Source organism: Anabrus simplex, chromosome 1 (assembly GCF_040414725.1).
Source record: "Anabrus simplex isolate iqAnaSimp1 chromosome 1, ASM4041472v1, whole genome shotgun sequence".
Classification (NCBI taxonomy): Eukaryota; Metazoa; Arthropoda; class Insecta; order Orthoptera; family Tettigoniidae; genus Anabrus; species Anabrus simplex.
In genome coordinates, this window is record NC_090265.1 from 567,245,488 (window position 1) to 567,269,097 (window position 23,610).

Consider the following 23,610-nt stretch of genomic DNA (forward strand, 5'->3'; position numbering starts at 1 on the left):
AAATGAAAATTAATTTTAGTTAAGTTGATATAGACGATGCGGACAGAAAAGTTGAAGTGCAGGGTAGCAGGCCTATGAAAGTGACACTTGTTATCTACCTTGATGGCCGAAATAGTGATCAGAAATGCGGGTAACATACAGAGTGAAAACATTTGGATTAAGAGAGACGGGGGAAGTAAAGGGATTAAGAATTTAAAAGTTCTTAAAAAAGCATATGGTGGGGGCCAGACACCAAGGGTTGAAAGCTTACATTAGGGGACAGCAATTAGTAGTGACTAATGGCAGGTGGATAAGATTTTGGCCTGTGCCAAACTTAATAGAACCAGAAGAAAAGATGAAACAGGATGAAAATACGGGGACGAGAGTGGCAGAAAGGCTGGTAGCGGGAATCCTCCTCGGCGAAGATGGACATGAGGAAAGGGGAAGAATAGGGTCCAATGAGGTCATAGGAACTGCTTCGGAGGTGGCAAGTTCAGCGGAAAGAAAGAGAGATTATCACAGTGTTGGAATGCTCATACATAGTGATAAAGAGAGGTCAGTGGTTAATAGAGAAAGAATGGTATCGCCTAGGATAGCAGCCGAGAGCTGTTTACGTGAAATGGAGAAGTACCACGAAGGTCTGAAAGAGATGGAGATGCTTAGTAAAACGGAGATTTTGAGGAAAGGGAGAAGCATGAGTCTAAAAGATCTGTGGGGAAAGAAAGATAAAAAGGAGGAGGGTGTAGTTACGAGAAGTAGAAAGTTAAGTAAACAGAGTCAGTAGATGATAGAGTATGTAAATTATGAGTTGGTGGCATGAGAATATTTATTGAAATGTTGAGTGATTTGAGTGTAACTAGGAAATTCGGAATTGAGTGTAATTAATGTAAGTTAGAATTGATTTAGTGGGTAGTGATTAAGTGTCAGATACTTAATTGTGAGTAATTTGAATTGAGGAGTGATTGGTTGATGAGATGTTTACGGATTTGAAAAGTGGAGTTTGTTTGTTTATAATTTTAAGAGGTTGAGTGACGTGAAAGGGAATTGTGAGATTTTGATTATATTTATTGTAATGTTTAATGATTGAGCGTAGTTAAGGTAATTTGGAAGTGATTTGGAGAGTAAATTTATTTATTTAATCTGATCTAGGACACCCTAGATTTGCCATAAGACACAGAATAATACACAATAACAATTTTGAGAGAAAAATGATAGGTTACAATTAACCATATTAAATGGCATGAACTCCATATAAATGGTGTCAAAGAATCGAAACGGAGTATTTGATGAGTGAGACGACTATCTCTTCTTGTAGACTTCTCGCTAGTTTATATTTTTGTCGCCATGTGACGAAAGATTTGGTAATTGTTCCCCTCGCACCAAAGAAAAGTCCAGTCACAGTAATTTTTTAGGGTTATATGACTCAAGAAAGAAAGGGATGGTTAGATTATAGATACCCTTTTTCTCATTGTCTACATCAGTCGGCTGAGAGGCTGAAGATTCAAAGCGTACCTTAGGATCAATAATTTCTGCTTCATTCCTCCGTCTGTCAATCGCTATAATATCATTCCTGCGAGTGCTGCCTCTCTCGGCGATGCAGCGGACTTCTTCGTACACTTCTAGATTTTCGAGACGAAGAGCTTTAGCAGTCAGGTTTCTGATGATGTTATGGCGTTTGAGCCTAAGCAGTTCTCCTAGAGGGCAACTCCCCAGCACATGTGGTAAGGTTTCATACTCACTGCAGTGTCTGCAGTGGCCTGTGCTGGTAGAATGTCCTGGCAGAGCACGTACTGGTGTAACCATCGTGGTCATCTTCAACATCTCCCCCCATTCCGAACAAGTTAAACCATCCCTTCTGGTAACCCAAGAATTGGTAGCAGGAACTTGAGCAATAACTCAACACCTCTTCCTTTCTGTGGATATGCACACCAAGCTTCAAATTCACATGTTCTAAGTATATCGCGCAGTTGGGTTTAACAGATTTCGTTGATGTATCTTCATTGAGTTGAAGTTCAGTTAGGCAGCGAGTTTTTATTGCTGTGAAATTTCGAACAGCGTTTACGTGCAAATCATTCACAGCTTCTAGCTTAAGATTGATGGCAAACTGTTTAAGGTACGCTTCCCAAGTAGCGCGCATTAATGCTAACCCTTTATATTTGTGGCTCGAATAGATCATACTTGTCGTTGTGTCACTCGGAAGTTGTAGAATTTCTTTAAGTGCGCTTCTGATCATGTCGGCTTTTAACAGACTTGATTTGGGAATTTTCTCAACCGAAACAGTCTGGTGTGGTGGTAGGTAGTTGTGTGGCGGTGAAGCTCCCTCAAACTGTGTAATTTCAGTGTGTTATACCTTGTGTATGCAGCTAGAAAGGTATGTACGATTAACAATTAGCATTTTACTATCAGACTGATAAATACGTGTGCATCGAAATTCTGAAAGAACAGTAAAATTCCAAATAAAGTGAGTACGGATTGTGTAGGTTAGATGTAAACAAAGAGTAGTGAATGCACTGTTACCAACAGACAATATCAAACTAAGGGAGTACTATCGCCGTTGAACTATCGATTCACCGTTTCGCAAGTTCTCCGCTATGAATTCATGTGTAAAATGTGGTAAAACTATTGGCAAACGGAATAGTTCACAGAAAATTAAGTGCAGAGCATGTCAGGGTTGGTACCACAGCAAATGTGTTGATTTAACAGAACAGGATGTGGACATTATAGAATCGGAGGGACGGTTATGGAAGTGTAAGACATGTCAGGTTGTAGCCAGTGGTGATAAAGCCCAGGCGCCATCTGTTAGTGATATCTACCAACTACTAGCTGAGTTGAAGAATGAAGTAGCAAAAGTAAAAACAGAGATGAAAAGTGTGAAGACGGAACTAGAGAACGTGAAAATAAAGAACATGGAAACAGAACGGGAACTGGGCAAGAGTTTAGAATTAACTCATGAGAAACTTGACACCGCCGCGGAGCTAATTAAGCAACAATCAAAAGAAATAGCGCTGTGCTTAGAGAACATTGACAAACTGAAAGAGGAGAACCTTCAACTTAAAACGCAGCTTAATAACGTAACATTGCAGCTTGACGATTTAGACCAGTATGGTAGGAGGAATTCCATCGAAATTCATGGAATTCCTGAAACGAAAACAGAAGACACGCTGGAATTAGTGAAGGTGTTAGGTCGAGCATTGGACATTGAAGTGAATAACGAAATGATCGACACCTGCCACAGATTAAAGAAACAACCCCATCAGTCTTCAGCGGGAATCATTGTGAAGTTTGTGCGGAGAACAGATAAAGAAAACTTTATTCGGAGACGTAAAGTGAAGAGGAATCTGAACGCATCCCAGCTTGGCTTTCCAAGTAATGGAATAATCTACATAAACCAGAACTTAACTCCTTATCGTAAGAAGATTCTTGGACATGCGCGCAGATTGAAGAATGAGAAGAACTACGCGTATTTGTGGGTTGATCCTTCAGGCAACATAAAGCTTCGCAAGCGGGAAGAGGACCAGTACGTGTATAATCTGAAAACACTTGAAGACGTCAGCAGGTTAAACTAAAATGACTTATCTCTCAAACTCATAATGAACTCTAATATAATTTCTATTTATTATCAGAATGTGAGAGGACTCAACACCAAACTAAATGAATTTTGCGTAAATAGTACCGATTCAGAACATGATATATTGTTAATTTCCGAGACATGGTTGAGTAGTGACGTCAGCAATAGTGAACTCTTGGATAATAGGTATAATGTTTATCGTAGAGATAGAATGGGTACCAAGAGGGGAGGAGGGGTACTTATTGCTGTCAATCAGGAGATCATGTCACAGCAACTAGATGTAAAATTTAAGGATATTGAGGCAGTATGTGTTAAAATAGTGTTGCACCATCATACATACTACATTGTATCTGTATACTTTCCACCTGCCAGTGATCTAGAAACATACTTAACATTTTATAATTTATTTGAATCTAATGAAAAACTTCAAAGGCAGGATATCATACTTGTAGGCGATTTCAACCTTCCATTAATAGTTAGTTCAGATTATAATATGTTAAATGGTGGAATCGCATACAAGTCCCTAGCTAATTTTATGTCTCTGTATCAATTGAAATCTCTCAATAATGTTTTGAATGTTAATGATAGAACTCTTGATCTCGTTTTAACTAATGTAAGTGGTGTTACTGTGAGTAGAGAGCAATATCCGTTAGTCCCAGAAGATCCACACCACCCTGCACTAACAATTCTTCTAGAACCAAGAGGTGAACGTGATCGAATAAAGCAAACTCGTACTATAGCGTATGATTTTCAGAAAGCAAATTTTCTTGGTATATATAACATGTTTCGAGAAACGGACTGGTCTGAGTTGGAAAAAATCGAAGATGTAGATGAAGCAGTAGAACATTTTTACGTGAAAGTAAATTCTGTATTTGAAGCCACGGTCCCCAAAAGAGCATTTTTTGTAGAACTAAATACCCGGTTTGGTTTACTTTGGAAATAATCCGTAATATTAAGTTGAAAGAATTGCATAGAAGACGACAAAAAAATTCTGATCATAGTAAACAAATATATAAACAACTCAGGAAATATGTTAAAACCTTAATCAACAAAGCGTACAATCGTTATATCTCTGAAATTCAAAACAACATCACGAAAGATACTAAATCATTCTGGAATTTTATTAAAAATAAGCGAACTCAAAAAGATCCACCCTTACAGAGTATGAAACTTAATAATATAACGCTAGATAATAGTCAATGTATCTCCAATGGTTTTGCAACGTTCTTTAAATCTGTTTACTCTTCTTCTCCACCTTCTTACGCTATTCCTGATACACCGCGATTACTGGTAAACGATTCCCTAGGAGTAGAATTTATAACCACAAGTGAATATAAAGCAGCTATTATGAAATTAAAGTCCAAAAAATCATGTGGCCCTGATGGGATACCTCCCTACATCCTAAAAGCATGTTCTGAAGTGTTACTCATTCCTCTTCTGAGACTGTATAATTTGATACTTAAGAAGCAGACATTTCCCAAAGCCTGGAAAATATCGAGAGTTTGTCCAATCTTTAAATCTGGGGACAATAAGATGATTGAGAATTATCGACCTGTCTGTATTTTATGCGCTCCGTGCAAAATCCTAGAACAAATTTTATATTGTCGTATTTTCGCTCATGTAAAGAGGGCTATAAGTGAATATCAGCATGGCTTTATGCCTGGTAGATCAACAATAAGCAATCTTGTTAATTTTGCGCAGTATTCTTTTAATGTTCTACGTAGGCAGGGAAATGTTGATGTAATTTACTTGGATTTTTCGAAAGCCTTTGACAAAATTGATCACGATATTTTATTGAAAAAGCTCTCTGAATTTGGAATGACTTCGCCAATGCTATCACTGATTTCATCTTACCTTAGAGACAGGCAACAGTATGTAGCATATCGCAATTGTAATTCAGACATTTTTTCTGTCTATTCTGGTGTTCCACAGGGTTCAAACCTGGGTCCGTTGCTGTTTAACGTTTATGTCAACGATCTCCCATCTAAGGTTAAGTTTTCAAACTGCCTTTTATATGCGGATGATGTAAAACTTTACAAAGAAATAAAATGTGATGGAGACATCGACAAACTTCAAAGCGATTTAAATCAATTATACGAATGGAGTATAGAAAATAATTTACATTTCAATATAAAGAAATGTTGCTTCATGAAAATTACACACGGAAAATTCCCTAAAGAACACGTGTACTCTATCAGCAACGAATTACTGACGCAGGTTAATTCAATTAATGATCTAGGAGTACGCATCACAAACAATTTGTCGTTTAACTCACACATTTATGACACAATTAATGATGCCTACAAAAAACTGGGCTTCTTAATCCGACACACCAGAGAGCTGAATAATATCCAAGCCCTCACACTTTTGTTCAACACACTTGTGAGGTCCAAACTTGAGTACGCGTCGGTAATTTGGTCTCCCATTTACAAATCTTATCAAAACCATGTGGAGAAAGTTCAAAAACGTTTCTTACGTTATCTTTACTTTAAAAAATATAACAGGTTTGTTCCTAGCGGCATAATTCACTATAAAGATCTCCTGAAAGAATTTAACATCACTTCGTTATTAAACAGACGTATAATAAATGATCAAAAATACCTCCATAGAGTTATCAATAATGTGGTAGATAACAGTTACTTTCTACAACAATTCTCGTTCAATACCCGGAAAGGAAGTTTAAGACACAGACATCTCTTGTTTCTTCCGATTTCTAAAACAGTATTTTATAGAAGCTCACCACTGTTCAGAATGTGCACTACTTATAACGTCACAGTTCAAAAATTTCCTGATCTTGATCTAGACTTTGCTGTTAGATACAATTACTATGTAAAATTATTGAAGAAGGCACACAGTTGAAGTAATGGTCACACTATGCTGGGCACTTTGAGTTCAGTTCACTATTTCTGAAGGTTTACCCTATAGGTGTATATATGTACTATATTTATACTTATTTCTTGGTTAATTTGTGTTTCATTTTTGTGTTTTATTTTATTTAAATTCATATAATTTTATATAGATGAAGAAAATGTAAGGAAAACTGCAAACAAATTATCATTACTAATGTCTATTTGCACTTAAGATTTAATGTGCTGTTCATACCTATTGCTACAACTCATCTCTCACCAAACACATATATTTCATGCGTTACTTTCTATGATTTTCTTTTTGTATGTCAGTTTCTTTAACTGGCGTCAGTCTAAGATTGGAGTTATTTCTTTTGTAGATCCTAATTCCTAATTTATTTTATGTTTCTGTTTTTCTAATTTTTAATTCATTTTTAGATATTAAGTATTTTAGGTCATAAGTCCACTTCGAACCTGAAAAAGTCTACTTTTTAAATTAATTTTTAGATATTACAGTAAGTATATTTAAACTTGAAAAAGTATTAATGTGCTGTAAATTCTGTTTGCTACTCTACTTGTTAATAATGTTGTATATTTTTATTTTTAGATATTAAGTTCTTTCTAACAATTGTTATTTTTAATAATTAATGCATAATGACTAAGCCACCTGTAATTGGAGAAACATCTCTGTTGGTGGTATGAAATAAATAAATAAATAAATTATTGTAGGGCCAATGAACTGATTTATTACAGTCAGTTTTTGATGCATTTGGAGTGAGTCAGTCGTGGTAATCTAAGTTAGCTTTCAATTTTTCAAGTACCTGATTTTCATTGAAAACTAAAGTCTGTCTGAAAGTTGCCCCTAAATATTTTATTTCTTCACTATCATTTATACTTGTAATGTTTCCAGAGACCGCCACAATATCATCAGAATGAAGTTTGCCATTTTTTATAATAATGGCATTTGATTTGTCTGCATTTATATGCAAACCTATTTCTTGAAGCAGATTTATGACAGAAGTGACTAGGATTGAAGCTGCTGCTTGGTCTTTAGCTATGATCACCAGATCGTTGGCAAAGCATAGGGATGTTAAATGTACAGTGTTAGGACTCAATTGAAAACCATACATTTCTGATACTTTAATGTCTGTGAGTTCATCAAGGATGTGGTTTATACCCCAGTCATTAGGTATAGTCGGTAGATGATAGAACAAAGCCATGTAGATGTAGCAAGTGAGCTAGGAAATAATTAGTTTGATAAATAGAATGTGATTATTGTGTATTGTGATAACTAGTTTGGTATATATAGTATGATAAATGATGGAAAGAAAGATGTGGAATAAGAGGTGGAATTGGTGGTATACAGTAAGTGATCAGAGGGGTTGAAAACAATATGAGATTATGGTTGATATATGTTTGAATGGCAAGATATTTTGATGTTTTAATGTATCTAATGGTGGCTGTAAGATGAATGGAGTTTAATGCGAAATATAAGGGGAAGAAAGACCGTTTTGAAGAGGCTGAGTTGATGGGGTGTAAAGATTGCTGGATTGAAAGAGGGAGGAAAAGTGAGGTAGTGAAGGATAGTGGAATTTTTGGCTTGATGGCATAGTTTTAATTTAATGTGGAGTTGGGCTGGCAAGGTAAATGAGAGTACATATGAAACTAAGATATGATTATGGTTGGTATATGTATGTATGGTAAGATGATTATTGCTGCATTATTATATGTAGAGAACGTGATGGTTATAAAGATCTGGAATAAAAGGTTGATTTGTTGGTATATAGTAAGTGAATTGAAGGGTCGAAGTCAATGTGAGATTATGATTGGTATATGTATGAAAGAGTAAGTAAGTTATTGGTGGATTCGTAGTGTTGTCTGTGATTATTGCGGTTGAGATAAGAGCGATTAAGTTATAGATATGGTACGGTAATTAGCAAAAGAATAAGTGGTATTATTTAATGTGGAGGATGATTGTGATTCGGTGATGCGGTGGTAGGTATGGAGAGTCTGTAAATATGTTCTTAATATGTTTAGTAGTTAGGTATCGTGATTATGTATGGTTGGAAAGTTAATATATTTGGAGTTGTAATCAGGTTAGGGAGCTCAGTAAATAGGAAGTACCGGGCGAGTTGGCCGTGTGCGTAGACGCGCGCGGCTGTGAGCTTGCATCCGGGAGATAGTAGGTTCGAATCCCACTATCGGCAGCCCTGAAAATGGTTTTCCGTGGTTTCCCATTTTCACACCAGGCAAATGCTGGAGCTGTACCTTAATTAAGGCCACGGCCGCTTCCTTCCAACTCCTAGGCCTTTCCTATCCCATCGTCGCCATAAGACCTATCTGTGTCGGTGCGACGTAAAGCCCCTAGCAAAAAAAAAAAAAAAAAAAAAAAAAATAGGAAGTAGTGCATATCTAGTGAAACGTGAGGAGAATGTGGCACACCAGCTCGGCAGATGATGTAACGCTAGCAGAGAGGTCAGCGTATGGCCTGGATTGTGCTAGGTTGCGAGCTCAGCAGGAAGTCCCCCTGTGGGTGGGGGCGGTAGAATAACACCCACGGTATCCCCTGCCTGTCGTAAGAGGCGACTAAAAGGGGCCCCAGGGGCTCTGAACTTTGGAGCGTGGGTTGGCGACCACGGGGCCCTCAGCTGAGTCCTGGCATTGCTTCCACTTACTTGTGCCAGGCTCCTCACTTCCATCTATCCTATCTGACCTCTCTTGGTCAACTCTTGTTCTTTTCCGACCCCGACGCTATTAGGTTTGCGAGGGCTAGGGAGTCTTTCATTTTCACGTCCTTCGTGGCCCTTGTCTTCCTTTGGCCGATATCTTCATCTTTCGAAGTGTCGGATCTCTTCCATTTTTCCTCTCTGATTAGTGTTATATAGAGGATGGTTGCCCAGTTGTACTTCCTCTTAAAACATTAATCACCACCACCACCACCCCAGTGGCTCTGAACTTTGGAGCGTGGGTTGGCGACCACGGGGCCCTCAGCTGAGTCCTGGCATTGCTTCCACTTACTTGTGCCAGGCTCCTCACTTTCATCTATCCTAACTGACCTACCTTGGTCAACTCTTGTTCTTTTCCGACCCCGACGCTATTAGGCTTGCGAGGGCTAGGGAGTCTTTCATTTTCACGCCCTTCGTGGCCCTTGTCTTCCTTTGGCCGATAACTTCATTTTTCGAAGGGTCGGTCCCTTCCATATTTTCTCTCTGATTAGTGTTATATAGAGGATGGTTGCCTAGTTGTACTTCCTCTTAAAACAATAATCACCACCACCAATCACCACTCAGCAGGAAGAGAAACGAAGGTTCTTCATACCACCTGTGCCGGCTGCCGATGGTCTTTTATTTTATCTCTATTATTATTTTATTATTATTTTACTGACTTATTTATTATCCTGATGCCGTTTACCATGGTTATTGGCTCACTGATAAGGAGTTGATCATGGGCTATATGACAGTGATTGTTGTGCCAGGTGGCCGCTAATGATGTGTACTTTATTTTATGTATGTTGTTATTTGTTCATTCCACTATTGCCTAGGCTATTTAGGATTTGAACTATGTATTGGGCGAAAGTCTGCGGGGTTCAATAAATCCTAAACCCTAGGAGCTTAACATTATAACACCGTCATATACAAATTCGAAATTCTACACTGTGACTTACAACAACAACAACAACAACAACAACAACAACAACAACAACAACAACAACAACAACAACAACAACAACAACAACAACAACAACAACAACAACAACAACAACAACAACAACAACAACAACAACAACAACAACAACAACAACAACAACAAGAAGAAGAAGAAGCAATTCCATGGAAAGAAAGTATTACAAGACACGGTTGAATTAAAAATAAACGAATGTGAATACGTCATACATACAAACAATTACATTAGTTTCATTCAACTGCGTGTAACTTAATTTCTTGCTCCCCACAACTTCCTCAATGGTCGGTGACGACGGCGGGGGCGACAAGTAACTCGATCAGAGGTGTCGATGTCCATGGACTCATCACTGGAACTTACATTAATGTCCGTATCCACTGGCGAATCACTATGGGCAATGTTTGCAGTGGTACGAGATCGGGAGGCATCTTCGCGCTTACGTTTCTTCCTCTCCCTGTAGAGTCTGTTCGTTCGACGCTGATAAGTGGCTCCTTTTTTGGAATGGCCACAAGCTGTTCTTCCTTTCTTCTGATTCTCGTTTCCTGAAATTCCGCTCGTATAAATGCACCTTGTGCCTTGACATTTACAAATATTTGCACTAATTTTTGCAATTTCTTCCCACAGGTGTTATAGTGTAATTTATGTAATTCACTATATTCTCCACAAAATTACTTATTTCACTTAAATCGGTTAACGCACGTGTTGACCACGCACTCTCAAAGTAGACTGGCCGACTGAAAGCGAACTCTCCAGAAATTTCTCGATAGGTCGTCGCGTCGTGATGTATAAGACGCATTCAGTCCAAAATTGTTAGCACCAGTGGCGGCTGGTGGTATCTGAAGTTGGGTGTTACATCATTTTCAATGTCGTATTTTTATATGAGACGCTTACAGAAATTGCAAGAAACTCTATTATCGTTAAGTAATGAACTGTATTCGTATTAAAACTGAAATATATCCAGCGCACCTAACTTGAATTGAAAATTTGCCCTCCTGTTTTTCCTTCCTGCAAACACATCAGTCGCCGGTTGATTGAAGTCTGCGATCACCATTACCAGACCTCTTTCAATAAAAAGTATCACCAAGGCCGACAGTCTTTCCTGGGTCATTCATCTCCTTAATAATGCTTTTATTCTTTTCAAAGTATGATTGTGATTGCCGATGAAATACCAATGTAGGTAATATTGTGGGTGGTGCGGTGCGGTACGGTATACCCCAGTGGCGTGGAAAAAGGGAGGACAGAAAGCAGGATTGAAGTAATTTCCGCAGAGTGATGCAATCTAATGGGACTAACGTAGATGATGTTTCGAAGATAATGATGTAAATAATGCCCCAAGTGTTGAAGGGAATTGATTCAGTTTGCGTCGATAATGCGATAGGCACAAACCAACGAAACATTGCAGAACGAACATCAAATTTAATTTGGGAACTAAGGGTGAATTTCCACCTGAATACTGTTTTAAATGATCTCTAACTAGATTCAGAAGGGACGTAATCTTTCCAAAAACAAAATTTCCTTAAACTCTCCGTACATCTGTCCTTTCATGCACTATAAGCACCAATGTATTCCCATCGTTTTCTTCGTCGAGATCGTCAATGTAATCTAAGTAATCTATGGTTACGTTAAAACCCATTTTACTCTCGTATACGAAACTGTATTCAATTCAGTCAACAGGTCTACTCCTGGTTTACTCCATACACGACATGAGAATAAATTCTAACCTTTATTCTTAGGTAATATTCGTATATGCTCTCCAACATTTTACTTTTGTAGTAATTTACACCATGAGTATCACAAAGGACTAAAATACTTCAGAAGTACTCTACTCTTGTACGGAATAGTACTCTTGTACTTTAATAGTACAAGACTGCGGAAGTAGAGCTTACTCTTCGTTGGTACATGCCAGTTGGAGTGTCGAATCCTGCTACGGCTACTGGGTTTGAACCCGCGATCTTGGGATCCGGGGGCCGACACTACCAATGATCCACAGAGGGTCATTATTATTAATTATATCGTAGATCTGGTTTTGACTCCTGCACTGAATCATTCTCTCTAAATACATCGTTGTCCAAAGTGTAGTTTTCTATGATTTATGTAGGTTTTAATGATGCTGGTCGCTTCCATTGAGCGAAGTACGGTACTTAGGTGATAGATAGTGCCGCAGGTTCTGTATGTGACAGTCTAATGGAGTGGAAGCTTGCTCACAGCAACATTGGGATTGTCTTGCGCGACCACAGATATACAACTTAGTAATTGAAATTGATGCCCTCATTATTATTGCTTTATGCGTGTGTTCCATGCGAATAATGCTGAAATCATGACGAACATCTCTTCACTCCGATACCCACACAATGAGCCCATTCAACGATGGTATACTGTTGTGCAGAAGCCACAGTGGATGTGTCCTATCTTGACAACCAGGGATCGTTATGAAAAATAACTTCGAACGACTCGCCCAGGATTTGGGTTTTAGGAGGGTATATTTATTTATTGTGGAATAAATTATTAATGTTACACGTACAAGATATTTTATAAAGCCGAACTGAGTGGCTGAGACGGAAAAGTACTGGTTTTCTAAGCCTAAGTTGGTGGGTTCGATTCCGGCTCAGTCCGTTGGGTGCGTCCGGGAGATAGTGGGTTCGAACCCCACTGTCCGTAGCCCTGAAGATGGTTTTCCGTGGTTTCCCATTATCACACCAGGTAAATGCTGGGGCTGTACCTTAATTAAGGTCACGGCCGCTTCCTTCCCACTCCCAGTACTTTCCTATCCCATCGTTGCCATAAGAACCTATCTGTGTCTGTGCGACGCGACGAAAAAAATTGTAATAAATAAATAAATAAATAAATAAATAAATAAATAAATAAATAAATAAATAAATAAATAAATAATTATGTTCATACACAAATAAATAAATGTGTTTAGGAGCCATTCTCATTGTTTCCACTTAGAGAATTCTTCTTCTTCTTCTTCTTCTTCTTCTTCTTCTTCTTCAAAGTTGTTGTCCATTATGCAGTGATGGCAGTTTATGAAATTAAACTGACTTCCACTATTTATTTGAACAGTAAATGGATTATCTCGTTGGAGCGGTTGCGGAGAATGGTCGTGCTGAGAGCTGTCGAAAGTGCTACAACGAGTTAGTTAATTTATTGTTAAAAAGCAACAAAAATTGGTGCAATTCAGTAGAAATTGTCTGAATGATGTTCTTTGCTCTGTCACTTGTAGAGTAATGAATCACGAATACAGAAAATATAAATATGAATGTTCCTAGGTGCTGACTTTTATAACTAGCTGTACCATTCAAAGACTTTAATATTACTTATCTAGACTCACAGAGCGCGCTGATGCTAAGCCGAATATTGAACACATTCGCGCATCGCCATGTTGCGGGCGCTTCAGTTTCGAATGCATGGCTAGCACGTGGTAATGTTTACAGACCCTTGCATGTTTTCGATTTGAATCATGCCTGTTAGTGGATCTGGTTTGGTATTATATGTGACGGAGTGATAATATATTGTCAAATATTTTCAAGGAATGTGGGAGCTGATACATTACGTTACTTAAATTGATCGGTAATATTAGGACTAAAGTTAGGCATTGTCAGTGGAATGGAAAGATATTCACGAGGGTGAATTTCTGTGCAGCCTTCATTTGTACAGACTGCTATCAGAAGGGATCTGGTATTTCTTCAAATCAAAATCTCTTTATTTGCAAATGAGGTGTTTACCTCGGTGGCAAATGGTACACTAAAATACATTATTGTAAAGCACTAAATATTAAATTAACAAGAGAATAAAATTTTCCTATAATACAATATTATATAATTTACGCTAACAATTTTTTCTATTAAACACACAGCTCATCCTTAATAAATTTACATTGTTTACAAAATTCTACTTATAATATATCCTGTACTACTTACAAATATAGTCATCTGATATACAGTATGTGGAATTACTTCAAATGATAATGTACAACTGGTATAAGATTAAAATTTACATTGCATTTATTTACTTTTTATTTACTTTTTCACATGTGAGTAGAAATTTGATATACCTGGGCCTAGAATCCGTAAGATATGATTGATTCAACTTGATAAAACCTTCTAATATTAGGGTAAGGTATCGCTTCAAATTATCAATTATTTAAGAAATGATTTATTAGTATCGTTGTGTTAATTTATCGTAGTTTTCCCACTTGCTTTATAATAAAAGAATACAATTGTTAATACGCTATTCCAGAAAAATCTGACAATATAAAGTCTAAAGAAAGCTCATTACAATCTTGTCAATCCTAGTCTGCATTAGAAAACGCTAATCAAATTAACTTTTCACTATGATATTAATCTTTTTGTTTGCAAGTGCTTTACTTTCAATTTCATTTTCTTTTCTTTCTGGTGTAAATCATGGTGCTCATGTTAGAGAAAAATTAGAACGCACTTTCAATTTTTATGTGCTCAGATAATGTTAATTCAGAATGAGTTTGTAAAAGCAGTAGGGCCTAATATTTAAGAAGATAATATTATGAGGAAAGTTTTACATCTTAAATGATAAACATTCTTACTTAAGCCTAACCAGGCGAGTTGGCCGTGCGGTTAGGACCGCACAGCTGTGAGCTTGCATCCGGGAAATAATGGGTTCGAACCCCACTGTGGGCAGCCCTGAAGATGGTTTTCCGTGGTTTCCGATTTTCACACCAGGCAAATGCTGGGGCTGTACTTGTAATTAAAGCCACGGGCTCTTCCTTCCCATTCCTAGGCCTTTCCTATCCCATCGTCGCCATAAGACCTATCTGTGCCGGTGCGACGTAAAGCAAATTGTAAAAAATAAAACTGAAGCCTAAACCACGCAGAGAAACCCAAACTAACCCTAGACATTAATTTCATTTTAAGAAATACACAATAGAAGACTAGCACCAGTGTAACGAATGTCAGGCAGCATTTACCTAAATTCAAATCACACAAACATGATCTACTCATCCAATTACGTTATTTCATATCCAAACCAAACCAAACCCCATGGCACAACAGGCCCGGAAGGTCATGGCCTACCAAGCGACCGCTGCTCAGTTTGAAGGCCTGCAGATTACGAGGTGTCATGTGGTCAGCACGGCGAATCCTCTCGGGCGTTATATCACCGTCAGATAGCTCCGCAATTGTAATCACTTATGCTGAATGAACCTCGAACCAGCACTCAGATCCAGGTACAAATCTCTGACCTGGCCAGGGATTGAACCCGGAGCCTCCGGGTAAGAAGTAGACACGCTACTCCTACACCGCAGAGACGGCATTTCATATTCAGAAAATAATAAAGCATGTATCTGATTGTTTTAGAAAGATTTCTGCAGTCATGTACTTTTTAAACAATCTATTCAGTTAATTGAGTAAAACTTGCTGTAACGACTTATCTGAGAGGAATCATAAGCTGTGTACCTTTCATAGAAATATTTTATTTCACAGGTTTCCTTTTTTGTTGATATTGAAGATTATTGTTATCGGTACAGGAGTTTGTAAATATTTAATTTATGTGGTCTCCAGTCTGCTGAGAGACAGGTAATTTTTATCTCACGATATGTAATCATACTTAAGTTGTAGACCGCTTTTTGAACATGTCTTCATATTTTCAATAAAGCCAAATAATTGTTGATCCTAGGTTTCCCAAGAGGTAGATTGCCACGTGATTCTCGTCCTTTGAGTCTGGCCTTTTTGCCATACGTACAATGTTCAAACACGTCAGTTACAAACATGACCCTTATATTAAAGTGAGCGACATGATAATTTTCGAGGCACCGCTAGTGTATTTTTGTAGTAGTGTATATTTCAGTCTTCTTATTCAGTCTGCTAAATGTTTCTTTTTTAGGTGCGCCACCTATAGGCTATGCAAAGGATTTGTGTAGATTGTTCAGTTTTTATACAGAAGTATATTTTAATATTACCAGTCTTGATATTATGTATATTGCGTGTGTACACGGTAGTCGGTGTAGGCTGTCATTAATTTTATAAGGCGAATGTTTTCATGTGTGCGAAATAAGTTAAAGCATGAATAAATCCATACGATCTCCGCGTCAAGCTGAGGAGGGCCCGCAACATGGCGGTACGCGCATGGACATGTCTTCCCCAGTCACACGCTTCTGTGCAGCCAGCGGTGTGGGGCCTTGGTACCATTCGTCACTGGCGGGTTATTATTATTATTATTATTATTATTATTATTATTATTATTATTATTATTATTATTATTATTATTCCGAATTTGGCCGCCTATGGACCGCATTGAACTTAAGGCTTTCTCTTCTTATTCTTCTCCTCCCAGAACCTCTTCATCCTATTATTATTATTATTATTATTATTATTATTATTATTATTATTATTATTATTAATATGTTTTTTTGCTAGTGGCTTTACGTCGCCCCGACACAGGTAGGTCTTATGGCGACGATGGGAGAGGAAAGGCCTAGAAGTTGGAAGCGGCCGTGGCCTTAATTAAGGTACAGCCCCAGCATTTGCCTGGTGTGAAAATGGGAAACCACGGAAAACCACCTTCAGGGCTGCCGACAGTGGGATTCGAACCCACTATCTCCCGGATGCAGGCTCACAGCCGTGCGCCTCTAACCGCACGATCAAACTCGCCCGTTGGCGGGTTATTGAACAGTCGGCAACTATATCACCAGTGGACTCATTACCACGACGGGTGAGAAATGTTTCCATTTCGGTGATGTCCACTTTTAATGGACTTAGCATAAGAAACAAAATTCATGAAGATTTACATTGTTTTAGCCTGTACCATAAACAGATACGATTTAAATATTGGAAATTGGAATTACACTAACGTTGTTATGTACAGTTTTTTGATAGTCTACAGCTAATATTAACAAACATTTTGACATTTCCTGTTTTGGCTTCTTAATTAAGCTACTCCATTGCATAATACTAAAATAATACCGTATATCTCGTAGTGTACAACTCAGCTAGTCCTGAACTTTTGAGAAATTTTGTTGAGTCATTTTTGCGTGATTTGGCAAAAACAAACAAAACTTGAATTGAACCTACTTTCAAATTTTATGTTCCTTCTGCGAGATTAAAACGAAGTATGGGACAGAAATTTGAACTGGCCGGAAAACATCATTTTTATGTAGATAATTATTTCTGAGTGATTTCACATACATTCCGAAATACGTTCAAACGATTTAAAACTGGACACCAACAATTCTTTCTTCATTTTTTTTATCATTGGAAACATTCATAACCAGGATTAGGATTTTTAGGAAAAACGGAACGGAAAAGGTGCTAAAATGGCAGAAATGGTGGGACAAAAAGATGCTGTTTGTCCTATTTTATGTAATTAAATCAACTCACTCGAAACTGTACATCTCGTAGTCAGTAGGTTACATAAATCATTGATCAGAGGAAGGAAAAGAAATGAAGCTGTTGTACCTCAAAACATTAAATATCTCGTAAGTTTTTAACAGTTTGTTTCTGTTTGGAGATAAGACGTCTCGTAGATGCTTAAATTTCTTTCTACATTCTACAGAAACCCGAGCAAACTTCGTATTCACTCGGAACGACAACGCCGTAGACTTGGGCAAATTTCATAACATCCGATTCTGAAGATTAGCCTCATCAAGCTTTTCTTTGGTAAAACCATCGTAACTGTTCCCTCACGGCAGTGAAGATACTCCGTTGCTTTTCCTTTTCGAGGCTTTGTTGCTCCAAGCTTTTAATGGCTGCCGTCAGGTACTTGCAGCCATAGACACGAAATAGTTCTGCCTGCAAATCATGTATCTTCTCTGGTGACAGTTGTTGTTGTTTTTGCGTCTTGGAAATTACATCTGCGTTGGTTGGATCGAGAAAAAGCACTAATTCGTTAATTTTATCAAAATTCACTCACGAGAAAGCAGCACACTGAATCCACGTTCCCCAGAGAGTAATGACCGGGAATTTTGGAAGGCAAGCCTGGGCTTCTCTGCAGTGAACAGTACGCCTTGGGGCTTTCAGCAAAACTTTCTTCAGGCCAAAGATGAACTGATTTGAAATGTCGTATTCATTCCTAATGGATTCACAAATCCTGTGAAGGGCTTGGGCCGAACAGGTTACATGATATAACTTGGGGAAAAAAGGCTTCAACTGGTTAACTACGGAAAACATGTACAGAACTTGGTCTGTAACCATCTGAGTGCCACCGGGCCACATGTTTTGACATAAGTTTATGCATTGCTGTACTGGCATGGGTTTTCTCCTACTCATTTGTATCTTCAGTAACGTATGCTTAACCTCCCAGGGGAAAAGTCGAAACGCTCAAGATATATCGATCCATTGAGTCTGTGGCTTCATCCAATATGATTCCCACATTATAATCTGATACTTCGTCCTTGATTCTTTGTTGCCTGTGTTAAAGCTGCACACAAATCAGCGTTGAAGACTTTAAAATTATGGATCTTCGTAGAACACAGCTCGTCGGGCTGAGTTGCTTAGACGGTAGTCAGTTCGTCTTCTGAGCCCAGCTTGGCAGGTTCGATCCTGGCTCAGTCCGGTGGAATTTTAAAGTGCTCAAAAACGTCAGCCTCGTATTGGTAGATTTACTGGTACGTGAAAGAACTCATGCGGACCAGTATTCCGGCACCTCGGCGTATTGGAAAACTATAAAAAATATAGTTAGTGGGACTACTACTAATCTATCTATATAAATAAAGTTGTAGGGACCGAGCTCGATAGCTGCAGTCGCTTAAGTGCGGCCAGTATTCAGTTTTCGGGAGATAGTAGGTTCGAACCCGACTGTCGGCAGCCCTGAAAATGGTTTTCCGTGGTTTCCCATTTTCACACCAGGCAAATGCTGGGGCTGTACCTTAATTAAGGCCACGGCCACTTCCTTCCCACTCCTAGCCCTTTCCTGTCCCATCGTCGCCGTAAGATCTATCGGAGTCGGTGCGACGTAAAACAACTAGCATTATTATTATTATTATTATTATTATTATTATTAAAGTTGTAGGGGGTCCGCTGTCTGTAATTTATTTTGTTCTGCCAATTTTTCACATATTTATCCGTTTTAGGTCAGCTCAAGTCCGAATCGATGGTTTTTATTTTTCGTGTATGTTTGTTTGTTTTACCATCACGGCGAAACGGCTGTTTAGATATCGACCAGACTTCATATTTAGAGTATACTCATCCCGAGGATGGTTTCGATATGCATATCATTTTAAAATCTTTGAATAGACAGGGGATTTATGGGAAAACCAGAATGGTTTTCCTCCATTTCCTCTTATACTTTTCTTATACTTTTCTATAAAATTCGTGGACCGTATGTGAAACGCCTCTTCATTACAAACAACTTTCGTTATGTTCATAATGTACCTTACTCTTCAAATGACGGAGAAAATTACTATTTTTGAGGGTATCATGCTCTGCATTGAGTGACCGACAGACCGACAGCGATCCCCCTGTGGGTGGGGGGTAGAATAACACCCACGGTATCCCCTGCCTGTCGTAAGAGGCGACTAAAAGGGGCCCCAAGGGCTCTGAACTTTGGAGCGTGGGTTGGCGACCACGGGGCCCTCAGGTGAGTCCTGGCATTGCTTCCACTTACTTGTGCCAGGCTCCTCACTTTCATTTATCCTATCCGATCTCACTTGGTCAACTCTTGTTCTTGTCTGACCCCGACGCTATTAGGTTTGCGAGGGCTAGAGGGTCTTTCATTTTCATGCCCGTCGTGGCCCTTGTCTTTCTTTGGCCGATACCTTCATTCTTCGAAGTGTCGGACCCCTTCCATTTTTTCTCTCTGATTAGTGTTATATAGAGGATGGTTGCCTAGTTGTACTTCCTCTTAAAACAATAATCACCAACCAGACCGACAGCGAACCTACAGGTTACCATGGCAACGTCTCTGACTGCTTGCCAGCAGGGAAGTAACGTATTGCCGTTTTCCTCATCATTCCTATAAATTCGTGGTTATTCCTTGGGTATAAAACAAGAGAGGCATCAATCGGCCATTCTGCGGGATATTGGCGGAATATCGTTTGAGGTTATAATCGTCCTCGGAATAGCTTAAATAATAACACCATTTAGTCACCTTCTTATCTGTTTACCTAAGAATTTCTGCAGTTACAGTAATTTCTCCTCTGTTACCGCTTTCTTATATCCATAACTCACACCAGCATAATTTATTGAGGGGCATTTCATTTTCTAATACATTCACTTGGTATTTACATATTTGTCGTCATCCGGCTGTCCTCAGTTATAATCCATTTTCTATTAATTTCAACTTTCCTAACTGTATAATTTTCGGTAAAAGTTCAGCATTACTCACGCAAGTTTATAACGTAGTAATCATGGCTGACGGTGGGCGAATGGACACTGCCGTTGGTTGAAGGCTAGCCAATGAAATGTCGTTCTCATAATTCAATACTTACGCGATGAAAAGGCCTAAGAGTTAGGCAGTGTAAAAGAATAACCATATGAAACAAATAAGAGTAACAATATCTGGCTATCTTGAAGTATGGTAGTGACATTTCATAAGGCAAATCTTCAGGCGATGGCAGAGTCCATTCGTGCCACCGCCAGCCACGATTATATAAGAACATGTTGAAATAGTTCAGACGTTTCGATGCAGTAATTACGATTCTAAACACTACAAACCCTACAAAGATAGTATTTTTTCTAGCACTGGCATACCAACCACATTCCCGACCCCCTTGTACTCGGCGACGACATGAAAAAACAACACGATTGAACTTCTCATTCACTAATAATTTAACGTCACGGCCACACCTTTCACATTGAAATCATATTGTGACATACATAGGCCTACAATTGAACTAAATCATTAAAGTTGTTCTTGTAATTAGATGAAAAACTTGTAATATTAATAACGCATCCATCGCACGATGCCATGTCAATAGAATTAGATATATTTTCTGTATCAACAGTGGACAGATGCACTGCTGCCTAGATGTGGAGGCGCTATGTACGAAGAAAGACGTAGTAGGCTTTGCTGCTATCAGTCGTATCATTTCCTGACCAGTAACCAACATAGAATGCCGTGGTGTAGTAATGTGAAAAGAAAGGTTATTGTGGTCCAGGGCTAAGTACCGTAACATGTGAAAAGAAACGTAATTGTTGTACAGGGCTAAGTATCCTAACATGTGAAAAGAAAGGTAATTATGGTCCAGAGCTAAGTACCGTAACATGTGAAAAGAAAGGTAATTGTGGTCCAGGGCTAAGTACCCTAACATGTGAAAAGAAAGGTAATTGTGGTCCAGGGCTCAGTACCATGACCAATCCAGACCAATGGTCTTATCCATGCCCTAACCGAACTAGTACAGACCAGGGAGATTTGCTTGCCGTTCGCGACTTCAGATGGACTAGTTCCTAAATACAGTGGTTGGCAGCTTTGTACTTCGTCAATCAATCAATCAATCAATCAATCAATCAATCAATCAATCAATCAATCAATCAATCAATCAATCACTGCTGATCTGCATTTAGGGCAGTCGCCCAGGTGGCAGATTCCCTATCTGTTGTTTTCCTAGCCTTTTCTTAAATGATCGCAAAGAAATTGGAAAGTTGTTGGACATTTTTCTTATAAGTTATTCCAATCCCTAACTCACCTTCCTATAAACGAATATTTGCCCCAATTTGTCCGCTTGAATTCCAACTTTATCTTCATATTGTGATCTTTCCTACTTTTAAATGAACCACTCAAATTTATTCGTCTACTGATGTCCTCCCACGCCATCTCTACAATGACAGCTCGGAACATACCACTTAATTGAGCAGCTCGTCTCCTTTCTCCCAAGTCATCCCAGCCCAAACTTTGCAACATTTTTGTAACGCTACACTTTTGTCGGAAATCACCCAGAACAAATCGAGCTGCTTTTCTTTGGATTTTTTCCAGTTCTTGAATCAAGTAATCCTGGTGAGGGTCCCATACACTGGAACCATACTCCAGTTGGGGTCTTACCAGAGACATATGTCCTCTCCTTTACATCCTTACTACAACCCCTAAATACCCTCATAACCATGTGCAGAGATTTGTACCCTTTATTGACAATCATATTTATGTAATTACCCCAATGAAGGTCTTTTCTTATATTAACACCTAGGTACTTACAATGATAACCTCCGAAAGGAACTTTCACCCCATCAACACAGTAATTAAAACTGAAAGGACTTTTCCTGTTTGTGAAACTCACAACCTGACCTTTAACCCCGTTTATCATCATACCATTGCCCACCGTCCATCTCACAACACTATCGAGGTCACCCTCCAGCTGCTCACATTTGTAACTTATTTATTACTCTGAACAAAATAACATCATCTGCAAACAGCCTTATCTCTGATTCCACTTCTTTACACATATCATTGATATATATATATATATATATGAAAACATGAAGGTCCAATAATACTGCCTTGAGGAATTCCCCTCTTAATTATTACAGGGTCAGATAAAGCTAGAGTTAGCTATCCTACGATATGAAAACGCTTGATACGGCATATTTGGTGCAACCTCTTGGGAGATTGCTTTTGACTGCGTCCATTTTGAAAGTTAGGTTGCTATCTGTAGGTGTGTTGTCTAATTGAATTTTGAATATGGAGGGGAAGAAATGCTGTTCAGATGTCCAGAAATATTTGGGAGGTATGAAAATAGTGCCGCTGGTGAATCAGACTGATAGTTGATGAAATTCACTTGTCTTTAGATACCCCGGAAATCTACATGATATCAGCTGAGTTGTCTTCATTATACCAGTCTTTTTGACCGGACATTACTCTCTTTTGGCCTGTAGCATTATTTGAAGATTCAACATCAGAACCACTTGGATGACTTGTCTGTCAGCCAGCCTATTTCTTAGGGGATGGAACTTTGAAAACGCCTGGAAGGAGGACGAACGTCTGGAAATAAATGCAGAAATCTTCGAAAAATGCAAGTCTTTCTTGTAAATGCGGAAGAACTGTTATATTTGCTCCTGAAACGCCCTAACGAAAACCCTATAAATTTGACGTGATTACATTGTTAAGAAATGTTTTAGGTACGTTACTGTACGCCATTTTTTTCTTTGTTAAAGGGAAAATAATATCTGTTTTACTTTTTAAAACACTAGTTTTATTAGTCCTATTTCAATCGGAAAAGTAGGCGTATCACACGCACACACACACACACACACACACACACACACACACACACACACACACACACACACACACACACACACACACACACACACACACACACACACACACACACACACACACACACACACACACACACACACACACACACACACACACACACACACACACACACACACACACACACACACACACACACACACACACACACACACACACACACACACACACACACACACACACACACACACACACACACACACACACACACACACACACACACACACACACACACACACACACACACACACACACACACACACACACACAATATACGAGTTTTGTCTGTACATTGCTCAGAATTAAAAAGGGATGGTATATCTATATCGACCGTGTCCATGGTAACAAGGAAATGCATAT

At 38.7% G+C, this 23,610-nt stretch overlaps 1 protein-coding gene across 2 annotated transcripts in view; it reads left to right on the top strand.

The window, feature by feature from the left end:
- Urm1 (Ubiquitin-related modifier 1) overlaps positions 1–23,610 on the top strand; it is a 106,314-nt gene that overhangs the window by 42,613 nt on the left and 40,091 nt on the right. The window lies entirely within an intron of this gene.